Source organism: Trachypithecus francoisi, unplaced genomic scaffold (genome assembly GCF_009764315.1).
Source record: "Trachypithecus francoisi isolate TF-2019V2 unplaced genomic scaffold, Tfra_2.0 Lachesis_group3, whole genome shotgun sequence".
Lineage (NCBI taxonomy): Eukaryota > Metazoa > Chordata > Mammalia > Primates > Cercopithecidae > Trachypithecus > Trachypithecus francoisi.
Window position 1 is genome coordinate 58,663,913 of NW_022681468.1, and position 15,137 is coordinate 58,679,049.

The 15,137-nt window shown below is 33.4% G+C and overlaps 1 long non-coding RNA gene across 1 annotated transcript; it reads right to left on the reverse strand.

The window, feature by feature from the left end:
- Positions 1-1,925: 1,925 nt before the first annotated feature.
- On the reverse strand, positions 1,926-9,692 carry LOC117071187. The gene is made up of 3 exons (XR_004432187.1): positions 9,437-9,692; positions 6,871-6,876; positions 1,926-1,937 (listed from the first exon to the last, which is right to left on the reverse strand). It is a non-coding gene; the product is annotated as an uncharacterized LOC117071187 (long non-coding RNA).
- Positions 9,693-15,137: the final 5,445 nt, after the last annotated feature.

Here is a 15,137-nt window from a genome sequence, read left to right on the forward strand (position 1 = left end):
TACTTCAGTTTCAGTAGCAGTTGGCCTTTTCAAGCCTGCAAGGCGTCTGCTCCATCAAATCTTACTAATAGCTTTGATCTCTGAAAACCACGCAATTTTGCTTAAACATACCTATTTCATGAAATATGTTGCCAAAAAAACAGAAAATAAAAGCCACACATCACCCTTTGACTATTTCCAACCACTGTCCTTTGATCTGTGGTGTCAGTGGGCTGGGCTCAGCAAACTCCATGTTTTGCACCCCATAATGTGGATCTCCATCTTTATAACTTACCATAGCAGTGTCTTTATGGTTTGAATGTATAAAGTTGTATTAGTCAAGTCAATACCACAAAAGATAAATTCAAAATCTCAGTGTCATAATACAACAAAACTTTATTTCTTGTGCAGATAAAGTCAAATCTGTGGACGGGAGGGTGAACAGGGCTTACTCTGTTACCCCTGTTCTTTTCCTACTGTGAGGCTGCCCTTCTCTGTATTTTTGGAGTTATCTTTAGTAGCAGAATATGGTGAGAAGAGAGAGAAGGGAGGATCATGAAGATGATTGTTACGACCAAGTTTAGAGAGATTTACATTACCTACTCCCACACTGCAATAGTCAGAGACTACCTAGACACACCTAACTGCAAAGTAAGCTGGGAAAGTTGATTTAGCTGTGTACTCAAAAAACTGGAAACCAGCTTTACAGATAACTAGCAATTTTCTGCCACTACAGCATATGTGTAACATGCATTTCTTTACTGCTAAAAGCTATTTGAGGTCTGACAAGATGGGCCCTGTGATAAGTTGTGACCATATGGCTCTCAGTTTAATAACAATTTTTCAAAGTCTGTAGAATAAAAATACAGTCATTATCAGAGTAAAGAAAAACTGTTAAAATACCAAATTTCAGCTCTAAATTCTAACCATCAAATGCAGTAGAAAAAGTTATATTCTTACTTTGTTTCAAATTTCACTCTGAAACAATTTATTACTGTTAATTCTGGAATGTTCTTTGCTGTTGACAATCCATGATAGCAAAGAATAAGAAAAAAACATCTACTTTAGTGCTGTTGGCTTGATCTGTGATAATTTGATTCAGGAGTTTCTTTAAGAAATGTCTTTTGGTAATGGCTGATTTTGGCAAAGAAAAATACCTTAACATTAATGACACTAACGTTTCCCATATCAATGTCAAACAGAAAGTGTCCAAAGCAATAATTTATTCAGCAATTTCAAGATGTGGTTCTCTAGTTCCAATTCACCCTGAGAGCTCTTTAATATCATTTATACTGAAAGGGAGACAATCTTAGAGATTTGCTTGTTATGACTGGCATGTCCTTTGTTAAAATTGAATGTCAAAATTTCTTAAGCCCCAATGCGTAAGTTCCACAATGTGCATCCAAACAACAAATTTTATATACATGCTTATATATTTGAAAGAATCATCCTGTTTTAAAAAAAAATAAAGAAAGAAAATAAAGTTTTAGGACATCTTTGCTGTTACTGCTGACCACTTTTGGGTACAGTTCAGATGATACTCAATATGAAGGAAAAGATGAGCAAGAGCTCATCTTTTCAAAACAAAACTGTCAAATCTCCTATATAAGTCTGGCATAAAATAAGTAGATTTATTGTATTAAATCACAAAAATTGTTGCCTTCTTTCACTTATTAAGGAGCAATCAGTATTAGACTTCTCCTCTCACTGTACACAACTGTAAAAGTTTTTCCAAACATATGAAACAATAGGTTTCAATTATTGGGCAATAATCATTGCCCAGCTGTGATCCATGAGAGAAGGGAAGTATATGAAAGAAACCTACAAATGTGAATTTTCTACTGAGAAGGAATTTCTTATTCCGACAGGGAGGGAGAGCCTAGAAAGTCTTGATGAGATGAAGAACAGAAATCCAGGTATAAGGATGCCAAGAAGGCTGGAATTTGCAAAGCAGAGTACTAGAGACACAAGAACTATAACTGAGTAAAAGCTTCAGAAATTAGCATGAAGTCCCTTGAGAGTCTTCCCTTATGTACTAATCTGGACAAAGATAAGGGGAAACTTGATGAGGTCAAAGAAAGAACTATTGCCAGGGAACTATAAACTAAATAATCTTCTAAGCTTACATGGCATAGGAGATGTTCAGATTTTCACCAGCCAGAGTGGAGAGATATGTTGGATACTTGGAGATATTAATAAAATCCCAAGAAAATCATGCTTCAGTAGGAGGTGTCAATTAGCCTATGGTGAAAGCTATTTTGACCCAACCAAATAAGCTGATCTAAAAGTAACTACCTCCAAACCAGCTTCAAAACTACTTAAAAGAAGCAGAAAATATAACTCACAGCTAGCCAATAAAAATAGACATACACATGACAGACAGTAGCCTGGAAACTTAGCTAGATGGTCACACCTAAATTTAGGGATTATTTGTGTCAATTGATTTACTAGAAGTATATCCTTTATCTATCTTTTTCATTTCACTTTTAATTGGTGCTTGGCTCTTGTAAAATTTAGTATTTCATGGTTATAATGTGCCAAATTTAATGAATTGTAATGTTTACCATCTAAACCATAATAAAATATAAAATAATACATGCTTTTGTGCAGATATACTTCTCAGAAAAAAATTATTGAATTAAATAGTTAAAATTTGTTTTTCCTATCAATAAATTCCAGGTTGTATATTTCTGTATTAAAGATGATATTTTTGATATGGGAAATTACTGTGTATTAAAGAAAAAGTAATTTTAAATAGTAATTGCATTCTAATATTAGCAGTCAGGAGTCAGCAAACTAAGAGCTCTTGACCACAACAGGCCCACTGTCTGTTTTTGTAAATAAAGTTTTATTGGAGCACAGCCATCCCTATGCCTTTACATATTGTTTATGGCTGTTTTCTCACTATAATGGCAGGGATGAAATATAGTATCAAAACCCAAAAGCCTAAGCTTTTTGCTATTTTGAACTTTACAGAAAAATTTGCTGAACCCTTTTCTAGATTACCATAAAAACTTTAAAATTTGATGAACAATTTTTTCCCTGTACATATTTATTTATTATTCACTTAGTCTTAGACCATGGTTATGTGCTGCATGAAAATGGCATAACAATTTATAATTTTAAGTATGATATAAAAAATTATAAAGATTCTTTATTAGATAAACAAGAAAATGAGTGGTGACATGAACTTTTTAATGTTTCTTAAATACAAAGGGAAAATCAAACCACAATCAAGGTATTTCAATTAATCATTCAGTACCAGTACCAGAACCAGTAACAAATAATGCTGTTATATTTTACATTTAAGGTAACAGCAATGTAAACATAAAAATTAAGCAAGTTTCAAATTTGTCTTTATAGTTTCAAGTCATGTAAATGCAAATAAAAGGTAGCACTATGTAACATTTGACATTTACATAAGAACATATCACATATCAAAAAATCAACTTTCTCTTCTTAGCACATGAAGAATTCAAGTGTTCACTAGGTGAAACCAGTTTCATAGAAAGTGAAAACATTTTTATTTTTATGAAGTTGAGAGTATACTTCAATTTAAAAGTATTATAAAGGAACTCTATATTATAATCAATTATTTTGTAATCAGAGAATTATATCTGACATAGAGGTTTGTATAGAATGATTATGACATTATTTTCATTTTCCTTATACTTATAGCATTACTTAAAATACTTTAAAGTGAAACATATATGACTTGAAAAGAAATTATATTGACTTTACAACAGTTGGAAAGTGTTATTTCCTCATTGTTGTCCTATAAGGAGAGGTGAGGATCCCAGTCCTCTCTTACACTAACCCTGCCTGTCAAGGCCTCAACTCACGGTTCCTAATATTTGCAGTCACATTTACCTAAGAGCATAGTTCGTCTCTGAGGCAGAGAGCTAGTTAAAGTTAGATTCATTTATATAAAACAGTTGGACTTTCCAATACTTTTGCAGGAGTGAAAGTAGTCTGACACTAGGCTTGGGAGTAGGAATGGGTTTCAGTTTGCATAATCACACATTTAAGTCTGACTAAAAAATACATATTAACATTAATTTCCTCTGAGAAAAAGTCAAATGTTTTTAAACTCATATAAATAATACCTCTCAAAAAAACTCATATAAAATTCTCTCTGCTGCTATTAAAATAAATAACTGGTCAAAGAGTATAAAGGTTTAGTTAGGATAAACAAATCTTGGAGATCTATTGTACAGACTGGTGGCTGTAGTTAATAATCATGTACTATGTACTTGAAAAATGGCAAGTGAGTATTCTTAAATGTTCTCACCACATACAAAAAAAGCATGTAAGGTGGTATATATGCTAATTAGTTGTTAATCATTCCACAAAGTATGCATGTAAACATTGTAGGCAATGTAAAACATCATGTTGTACACTGTAAATATATATAATTTTCATGTCTCAATTATACCTCAATAAAGCTGGAGGAAAGTTTTTCAAAAGTACTGAATATTTTAAAATTAATTAATTTTCTACTGTTGAAAATGAATACTCTGGGTACTCCCCATATTTAATTCAGTGACTAATGATTATTGCTATTAATCTATCAGCTGAACAAATGGATATAAATCAGCTAATAATTCACTAAATCTTACTACCTACAATAAAGTATTATATATTAGTGACTTTATTGAAGAGATTAGTTTTTTTAACATTAGTGTTTCTGGCACTATTAAGAAGGGTATTCTAGAAAGTAAAATATAATTTGCACACACCAGCTTACACTGCTATAATTCTTTACAAAAGACATTTAGGCATTTGACTCATGTCTATGTCTTAATATGACTCAGTTGCTGTATTTTTAATACAAATTTAGGAATGATTGTTCCTAAGTAATTATTGCTTCTAGTAAATGCATAAAAAACCCACTGATGAATTTGCTAGGATTAATGGTTATAAACAGGTTTATTTCTCAAGACATTATTATTTAAAAATATGACATTAAAAAAGGAATAGAATGGCCAGGCGCAGTGGCTCATGCTTTAATCCCAGCACTTTGGGAGGCCGAGGCGGGAGGATCACCTGAGGTCAGGAGTTTGAGATCAGCCTGGCCAACATGGTGAAACCCCGTCTCTACAAAAATACAAAAGTTAGCTGGGTATGATGGCGGGTGTCTATAATCCCAGTCACTGGGGAGGCTGGCAGGGGAGAATTGTTTGAACCCAGGAGATGGAGGTTGCAGTGACTCGAGATCACGCCATTGCACTCCAGCCTGGGTGACAGAGTGAGACTCCATTTCCAAAAAAATAAAAGAAGGGAACCATTACAAAAATTATTACATAAATTCCATGCAAAGTATTCAGTTATTAGAAGACCACAGACTGCTGGAACTGCTGGAACATTGATGTGATTTGCACATAGTAAGTGAATTTCATAGAAACATGTACACATAAGTGCAATTCATATACACATACATTCCCTTAGATGCTAGGAAAGAGAACAGAATCAACACTTGTTCTAAAATTGGATGTCACATTAATTCAAGTATCACTTATCACTTTCCAGATACAGTCAGATAATTTTAAGCAATGTGTAATAGTAATGGTTTGAGTTGGTATATAGTTTTCTTGAAGGGTTCTTTTACAAGTACTATATTTGCACATTTTTCTTAACATTTTAAAGTACTTCAGGTCAAAATCTGTTTCAGAAAGTAATGTTATACCATAAATGTATAGGCTAAAAATGCTTTTAAACCTTAATAATAGTCTACTTTCCAAGAAGTATAACAACAATGAAGAGGTAAAAAAAAATCTTTAATTTTCTTTTGCAATAGAATTTAATTTGCACTATTTGTTACTGAGAACAAAGAATGCATGTTCACTCGCCCAGATCCTTTTCAGTTCTAAAGAAATGTAAAAAGATAGTAAAAGTCTTGGAAAAACTAGCCTTTTTCTTGTGTATGGATGAGTTGCTTAGTCCTGTGTGTCACTGTTGTTCTCATATTGACATGGTAATGATAATAGATTTCTTTGCTGTGTGCGGTGGCTCACGCCTGTAATCCCAACACTTTGGGAGGCCGAGACGGGCGGATCACGAGGTCAGGAGATCAAGACCATCCTGGCTAAAACGGTGAGACCCCGTCTCTACTAAATATACAAAAAATCAGCCAGGCGTGGTGGCGGGCGCCTGTAGCCCCAGCTACTAGGGAGGCTGAGGCAGGAAATGCCCTGAACCCCGGAAGCGGAGCATGCAGTGAGCCGAGATCCCGCCAGTGCACTCCAGCCTGGGCGACAGAACGAGGCTCCGTCTCAAAATAATAATAACAATAATAATAATAAATAAATTTTAAAAAATGAACTTATTTAGAAAAGTATAAACTTTCTTATTCTATAAAAAATCTCCCACCACTTTTAAAATACCATATTGACTTATAATACCACAGAAGATCTAGTAACCAATGGAGACAGATGATGTGGATTGAAATACAGAAAATAAAGTCAGAAATACAAATAGCAAACATATACGTGTGTGTGTGTGCACGTGTGTGTGTATGTGTAGACATTTTCTTTTTTCTTCTCTCACCTATACTGGTCAACCAAAAGAAAGATAATTTAAGCAGAAGCTTTTTAAAGGCTAAATCTAAGGAAAGAACAGTAAAACTGTAGAGGAAGAGATAGATATTTGTGGCATATTAAAGTTTAATTTTGTGAAGAATCCAAAATATGAAGGTGGCAGCTGATTAATCATAGAACATACTCAATTTACAACGAGATGAAATCATAGTTCATATTATCTAACCCCTTACACACTTAAAGATGAGAAAAATGAGGAACAAGTTAGCTAGATAAACTTGCAAAGTATAATTCTGCAACTTAGATTTAGAACAAAAACATCTATGAAATCAAATATCTGGTGAAGGTTCTAGACCTGGACCTTAGGAATATCGAATTTTTAAAAATTTTCTAGTTACTTTAAAATATTACACCTGAAAATATATTAGATATAACATTGAGCATTACAGAAAGAATGCTAGACTAAAAATAATTTTTGGTTTCCACTCAGCCATTAATCAGTTGAGGTGATCTTGCACAATTCCAGTAGAGTCCATCTTTTTTCATATGAAATAAGAATTTGATGAATGTAAAAGTCTATAAATTATATGAAAGTATGAAATTCAATTCATATCCTGAATAAAATTGTACCAATGAAAACATTTGTTCTATAAATGCCCATTGTGTACTTTCTCCCCAAGAATGTAACTTTCCAAGAAGCAGTTCATTTTTCTAGAAACGAAAGTCTTCCTCAGTGTTAGTAAACAATAAATGATATATCTAATATTATAGATTTTGGTAATATTGTGATCACAATAATCCACAATAAAAAAATCAATATTTGTCCTATAATCCTAACATGTAAGTAAATAATGTAAAAGTATTTTTAAAAATAGGAAGTAGATTGTCTTACGTAAACAAGCAGATTGTTTTTCGAAGTCTAAACAAAACAAGAACAATCCTTTATTTGCTAAATGGTAAAATGGCATGGGCAGTGGGAGATTTTCTCAGTTCGTTTGGGCTACCATATCAAACACCATAAATTGTGTGACTTATAAAGAACAGAAATTTATTTCTTTCAGTTCTGGAGGCTGGAAGTCCTAGAAAAGTACCAGCAGATCTCCGTAGTTTAATTAGATCAGAAAACCAAATACCACATGTTCTCACCGACAAATGGGAACTAAATGATGAGAGAACACGGACACATAGAGGGAACACCACACACTGGGGCCTTTGCAGGATGGATAGTGGAATGAGGGAGAGGATCAGGAAAAATAACTAATGCATACGAGGCATAATACCTGTGTGAGGAAATAATCTGTACAACAAACCGCATGCCACAAGTTTACCTATGTAACAAACCTGCACTTACACCCCTGAACTTAAAATAAAAGTTTTTTTTAAAAAAGTACCCACAGATTCAGTGTTTGGTGAGGGTCCTCTTCCCAGTTCACAGACAACCATCTTTCTTCTGTGTCCTCAAATGGGAAAAGAGAAAGGCACTCAGTCTCACTAAAGAGGGCTCTACCTCATGACCTATTCACCTTCCAAAGGCTCCACCTCCCAATATCATCAACTTGGGGGTTAGGATCTCAACATATATATTCTGGGGTGACAAATGTTCAGTCCATAGTAGCAGAAAACTTTGATTTTCTCAACATATTAAAGATAATCTCAACATTCTTGTTTTGAAAGCATTAAAGTGGCATTCATTTTCCCAATATTTAGCATTCAGGACTCTACTATTGAGAATTAAAATGCAACTGCTACATTAGTCCTATCAAAACCATCAAAGGCTGGAACTGCATAAACTAAAACTATAAAAACCTAAAACTTAGAAATCATTTTCTTTGTTCCTGTAGTGTTGGTTTAGTCACATAAACCAACATACCTAAAAACAACACTACATAAAAATAAATCATATAAACCAAAACTACATAATATACATCCTTAGTTAAAGCATTTTCGGAACAAGAATATTTTTACAAGACAGGTGAAAACACCTGTGTATATAATGGAATTGTTTATTCAAAAGTGCTAACAAAAAAAAACCCCTAAGCAATAGTGTTCTTTACATCCAGAAGAAAAATGCCATTTTCCACATATCAATTTTATCTATAATATTTTGATAATTTTCAGGAAAACATAAAGGTGAAAGGATGAGGCAAAACACCATCCTATTGGCAACTGTAAGCTCTTTATTTGATGTTTGTGTATTGGGAAAGCTAAGTGTCTGTTCTATACCTTCCCCAAAGCAATATGAGAAATCAAAAAGTACCTTTCACTTGAAGAAATGGAGGACAAATGGCTTCAATAGAGCTAATAACATAGGGTCAGAGCTTGATGTTTGGAACCCAGCCTCTGGAATCAGAGAGTCCTGGGTTCAAAAAACAGTTTTTCCATTTACTACTTTGTGATCTGGGGGAATTAAGTTATTTACTCATAAATGTCCTCATCTACAAAATAAGTAAAAACGTTGCTGGGAAGATGAAATGAGATAATGTAGAGAATATGCACTGTACATGTCTTTAAGTGCTTGGTATTATTTTTAACAATAATACTGATAGAGATATTCATCCAGTAAGGAAAAGCATCTTGATACTGGGCAAGCAGCAGCAGCAGCAACAACAAGGCTAAAATGTACACTTTGGTGTCAGGAGTACCATTTTCCTCGGTCTACTCAGATATTCCAGTTTCACAAGAAAAAAATAAAGTCAAACTGAGGGAATAAAAATGACTAATGAATGTTGTCACTTTTATACACATGAACTATCTGGTATTACTAGAATTCAAGTGTGATGGAGGAGGTGATAGGATGGGGAAATACAGTTCCCTTAAAGCAGTGCACCATCACTTGAATGTGACCTTGATACCTCCAAATAACTTTTTGCAAAGTAGTTTCAGAGGCACTGGACTTGTAAGAAAACTGGAGACTGTGCTACTACTGGAGGTTTGTAGGTTGGCTGCAACGTTTACAAGTGTGGTCCTTCTGGAAGTGTTGATGATAAAGAGGAAATGACACACCTGACTGTAATAATGTTATGCGTCAACCTGACTGGATTAAGAGATACCCAGATAGCTAGTAAAATATTAATTCTTGCTGTGTCTGGGACAGTGTTTCTGGAAAAGATTGAGATTTAAATCAGCAGACTGAATAAAGGAGCTTCACACTCACCAATGTGGGTGGGCATTATCCAGTCTCTTGAGGGCCCTGATTTAAAAAAAAAAAAAAAAAAAAAAGAAAGGGTAAAGAAAAGGACAACTTGCTCTTTTCTGAAGCTGAGACATTCATCTTCTCCTGCTCATAGAGAGCTCCAAATTCTGGGGCCTTTAGAGTCTGGAACTTACACCAACACCCCACTCCTCTATCCCCCAAGTTTTAGGCCTTCTGGCTTACACTAAGAGTTACACCATTGGCTCTCCCAGTTCTTAAGTCTTCAGGTTTAGATTGAACTACACCATTGGCTTTCTACCTTGTAAACAGTTTAATGGTGAACTTCTCATCCTCCATTATCATGTGAGCAAGCCAGTTCTCACAGTAAATCACTGCTTACATATCCTACTGGTTCTGTTTCTCTAGAGAACTCTGACTAATACACTGGTTGTATGCCAAAATTAATATTCTGAAATGCAGAAGGAAGACAGTGCCTTGAGAATCTGGAATTCTAGCTGTCTGAAGGGGGAGTGAATATGAATAAAGAAGAGAATATCTAAGACACTACAATTTCTAAGATTTGCCTGCTCAGAAACTGAATCCCAGTCCCCTTAGCTTGACTTGTATTTAAGGCTCCCTGTATTCGGGTATTCCAAATCTTTTTGAGTTTTGTTTTCTCTACTTTGCCTGTATTACAGCCACCTGAGCTAATTTTAGTCCCTATCTATACATCTTTACTTACGTTCTCTCTGCCATCAGAAAATGCCTTCTCACAATGCTGTATATTCAAATCCTACCCAAGAATTAAGACTTAGATTAACTTTCACCTTTTCTATGATCTCTCTCTCTTTCTATTTTCTTTCTTCTCTTTGTCTGTGTAGTGGCCCAGAAGTTATCTGCAGCAGGAACAATTTATGTCATTCTTTAATTCCATTTCCTCCACCTTGCTTAAGGTACTTTATACCTTTTATTTGTTGAACTCCTTGAAGTCCATTTTTTAGGCATATAAATTGTTAAATTGATAGGTAAGAGAAGGGGAAGATAAATTATTTGGAGAGATCAAAAATGCTCCATGGAGTAGCTGGATTTTGACCTAGTCAGTGATTGGACTAATTGAAAAGAAAGAGAAGTTTGGTCCAAGTGACATGAACAGAGTCAGTAAAGCAAATAAGTAAGGCCAAGAACAGGAAAATAGTTCAAGAAACATGGAGTACTGGCTGGAAAGCTGTGAGATATAACATTAAAGTAAGAATTTAGTGCTAGATCTTGCTCTTCGGTAACAAGGCTGTGTATTTGGTTCATCTTTCTTTGCCCACTGTTTTGCAAACTGTTACTTAGTGTTTCTTGTCTGCTCTCTCAGCATCTATTTTTCCATAATTCTTCCCTTTTTGGTACATCCATATCCATCTAAGAGCGACTTTCTAAAACACAAATCTGATCATACCCTTCTCCTGTGTCAAATTCATTATTCTTTGTTCAGTGTTTCATTATATCAATTTAAATCCAAAGTCCTAAGCAGGGTGCATATTACGTTATTAGTTCATACGTGATTTTCAGCTTTCTTAGAGTTTTCCAAACTACTTGCTTTAGACACCTCGCTTTTGAACAGTTTCTTCAAACTTCCCTAACATATTTACCATGTAAATTATATTGATTGTTTAAAATGTAATTGTTCCTTTTTTTATAAAGGATTTCCTGACACCCATAACCAATTAATCCAAGAGGCATTAAGTGCTCTGACCTCGCTGCCTTTAACACCCTGCATATCCATCTATCATTAAACTGTTAACACATTTTAGTACTTGTTTACTTAAGTTCTTGTCTTCAGTATAACAATAAATTGGCTGATGTAGTGTTTATTTTTGATGTTCTAACACAGCACAGAGAAGTTTCAATACAATAATAAATATTTATAAAATAAAAAATAATTCATAAAATTAACATGATATGAACTGAGCTTGAGGGAGATTTCTCTGGCAGGAGAAACTGGAGGTTGGAAGCCCAGTTACAGTAGAAAGTCTGGGCAAATTGCACTGGCTAACAATTCCTTATGTAATTTTCAGAAGTTGGTTAGCATTGTTAAATATCATAATTATAAGGCAATAAGAGGAAGGGAAATATTGACCAATTAAGTGACTTACTATGGGTCTCATGAATTGACATTAAAATACTTATTTCTTACAGCTAATTCTTCTCAAGGGCAATAAAAGAAACATTCCAAAAGCCATTTGAAAAAGATCATGTGCTTTCACTTTGATATACATGAGTATAAAAATTTAACATTTTATTGACATTTATATATGGGAGATAGGCAATCTCCTTTGAGGTTCATCAATCACACAAAGTGCACAGGTTAGGTCAAATGAACATTATTGAACTTAATAATGCAAATGACAGCACTTAGAATTTGAGCATTTGGGCATATAACCACAAGGATGATATGCCAAACTCCTTCTTGCTGCCTGATGGAAACCTACCTGGGTATTCATAAGAATGATTACTGAAATGATTTTAGCCTTTTAAAATATCTCACATTCAAATAGTGGCCCACCATTACAAATCAGTGGAAATTTTAGAGTATATCTTTCTTTATCAGATATATGACAGTGTGATGTTCAAGTGAAATACTAAAATCTTGGTGACAGATTCAAAAATGGCTTTTGAGTGGAATGTAACTGAGGTAGCAATTGATAACCTTACCAACAGTGTACCCACTCAGTCAACACAGAATATTTGAAAACATATCACTGCTATTTTCCCAGACATTTAAGAGGATTTTCTAAGTGTAAACTAGCAAAATATTAGACCATGTACTATTTACTCTAACTAAATGGAGTTGAATCGGCCAAACATATCCCTACTGGATTTCAGAATTGCTACTATCAGAAATTGAGGCATTGTTGGTTTTTATAGCTCACTTTAATTAAAAAAAACTATTAGTTTCTACTAAAATAGATGATGATACAATAATAAATAAAACATTTTCTGTTCTATGGGAGCTGACTTTAGAGAAGATAAGTATGATACGATACAGTAAACAGAGAATGCGGCTAATTTTCTGGTTTAATCAACTAAAATGTAAAAAAGATTTTCTGTTGAAACTATTAACATAAGGCTTTTTCTATTATGCTTATATTTTATTAAAACAATGGAACACTAATAGATAAACAAAAGATATATTTTTGGTAATATCAAGAGAAAAATCAAACAAGTAGACATTTTGAGTGTGTTTTCTCAAGACTCGTGAAATTATATCCAATTGCATTTGACTAGATTTAGAATTGTAATAATCATTATCATAATGATAGTAAAGAAAAAAAGAAATGTCAAAAAACTTGGCTCACTTACAGAGTGTCACAATTGAGTGTCACAATATGATAAGCCCTTATTCTGAGTGGACAGCGCACAATACTTGCTTTTACTCCTAGTCACATAGCACTATTAAGAGTCTCAAGTGAAATGTACACAGGAAAAAAATGCATTATATTGTTTTTGTTCCTATGGTTGTTCCCTGATTTCTACACTTACAGGTGTACTTTCAATGTAGAGCAGATACTTTTTCAGCCTCTGTTCTTTGTTAACTTTTATTGTGTAGTTGACATGCTGGGTTTAGTTAAATGTTTCTATAATAGATAACAAAGTTTAATTTTCAACTCCCAGATCTGTTGTATAGAAAAAACCCAGAATTTCTTTGTATAGAATATGATACCTTCTATACTATCACCCTCATGGCTTCAAATGCATTGTAATATCTCAAAAGAATAAAATTTTTGCAGTCTCAGGATTCCTGAAAACCTGTAGCAGATACTTCTTTTCCCAGGTCTAGTCCTCCATTGCTTCTTCCTTGCTGTGCCATGAGCTCAGGGAAGTGACTTCTCCTCAGCCTTACCTTGATTAATCACAGCCAATCATGGCTGTCTTGCTTCCATTGCTAACTCATTGGTTTAGTCATGGTATGTCACATAATTCTGGGCAATGCAATATGAAGGTAGGTCTATTGTAGAGTTTCTCATATATTTTCCTTGCACTTAAATGAAATTCAATATAAGACAGTTTCTTTAGAACTCTGAACATAGTGATGAAGTGATGTTAGAATTGTGAAACACAATAATTTTGCTCATCATGTACAGCCAATCGCGATGAGGAAGATGAGACAAATAGGTTTCATCTTCCTATTTCTGAAATTAGCTCTGTATCTACCTTTTTGCTACATTAACTTTTTTGACTGGTCATGTACTATAGATTTGAGTAAACCTAACTTGACATGAACAGAATTAAACTTTTTATATCATAAAGAAAGTATTTCACAGATATCAGGATTACTATTCACTCAACTCCTGAATCTTCACAGAATTACATTCTCTTGACTTAAGGAGAGATCTATATTGAAATAGTCTACATTTTCACTATGCAGCTTTTTGCAGCAACATAACTAGGATACAATTCTTAAAATTTGATTATCTACTTTTACCCTCCATGAGACTTCCTGTAAAAATAAAGTTCTTATATTTAAAGGCAATCCTTTAGATTTATCTTGTATTTATTTTTTCTTATTTTACTGTTCAGAGAAGGGGCATAATTGATCATCATATTTTAAATAGGTTTGCATATTAAGATCATAATTGAATTACTTTTCTGCTTATATCACTGAATGATAACTAGTACAAAATAAATTATTACTATTATTCCCTATGTATGACTGGTACTTAAAAAATTATGTTCTAAATATGTGCAGAATCAAAAGCTAGAAAATCACTCTTCTGCACACCTCTAGATCCACAGTAAAGATTACACAGATCACCTCAGCTTTACTAAAATATCTACACAAGAAGGAGGATATCCTTTTAATCTGAGGACATTTATAAATTCACTGTAATTTGCAGTGCCTTATATTATATCCCTATATTGAAAATACCTCACAAGGAAAACAACTTTAGCAAAAATTTTAGTATCATTAGAACATAATTATCTCTTTAAAAATTATTGCATGTACTAGAAAGAAACAATTATACTGGTCATTATAAAACAAACAAACAAAAAATCAATGTCTTCCAATTAGTTTCATTCAAGTTCCTATAGGGAAAATGTAATTATAATTCAGACTTTTCTATCTAAATACAAAGTCGTTTCCTTAGTTTTCTTTCAGAATATGCAGTATTCAAGTAAAATTATGTTAGCACATTTTATAACTTTATTTTTAAAACTCTGAATTTGCTGCATTGGATTTTTTTTTTTTCTTTTTTTGCCTATTCAGTTTTAGCTTTTTACTTAATTTGCCATTATAGATCTAACTTTTGAGGGACAATTATCATATACAGTATAATATACTATTTTTTCCTAGTAAAAACTTAATTTTCTTAGTGAAAATGCATGCTCTCATTTTGCCAAATTTTAAGAGAAGTAATTTTCTGTCTTTAGTTGCATATTATTCTGTGATGCACATGAATGTCTTCATAGTTTTAAAGAGAAAATTATATTCAAAAACATAT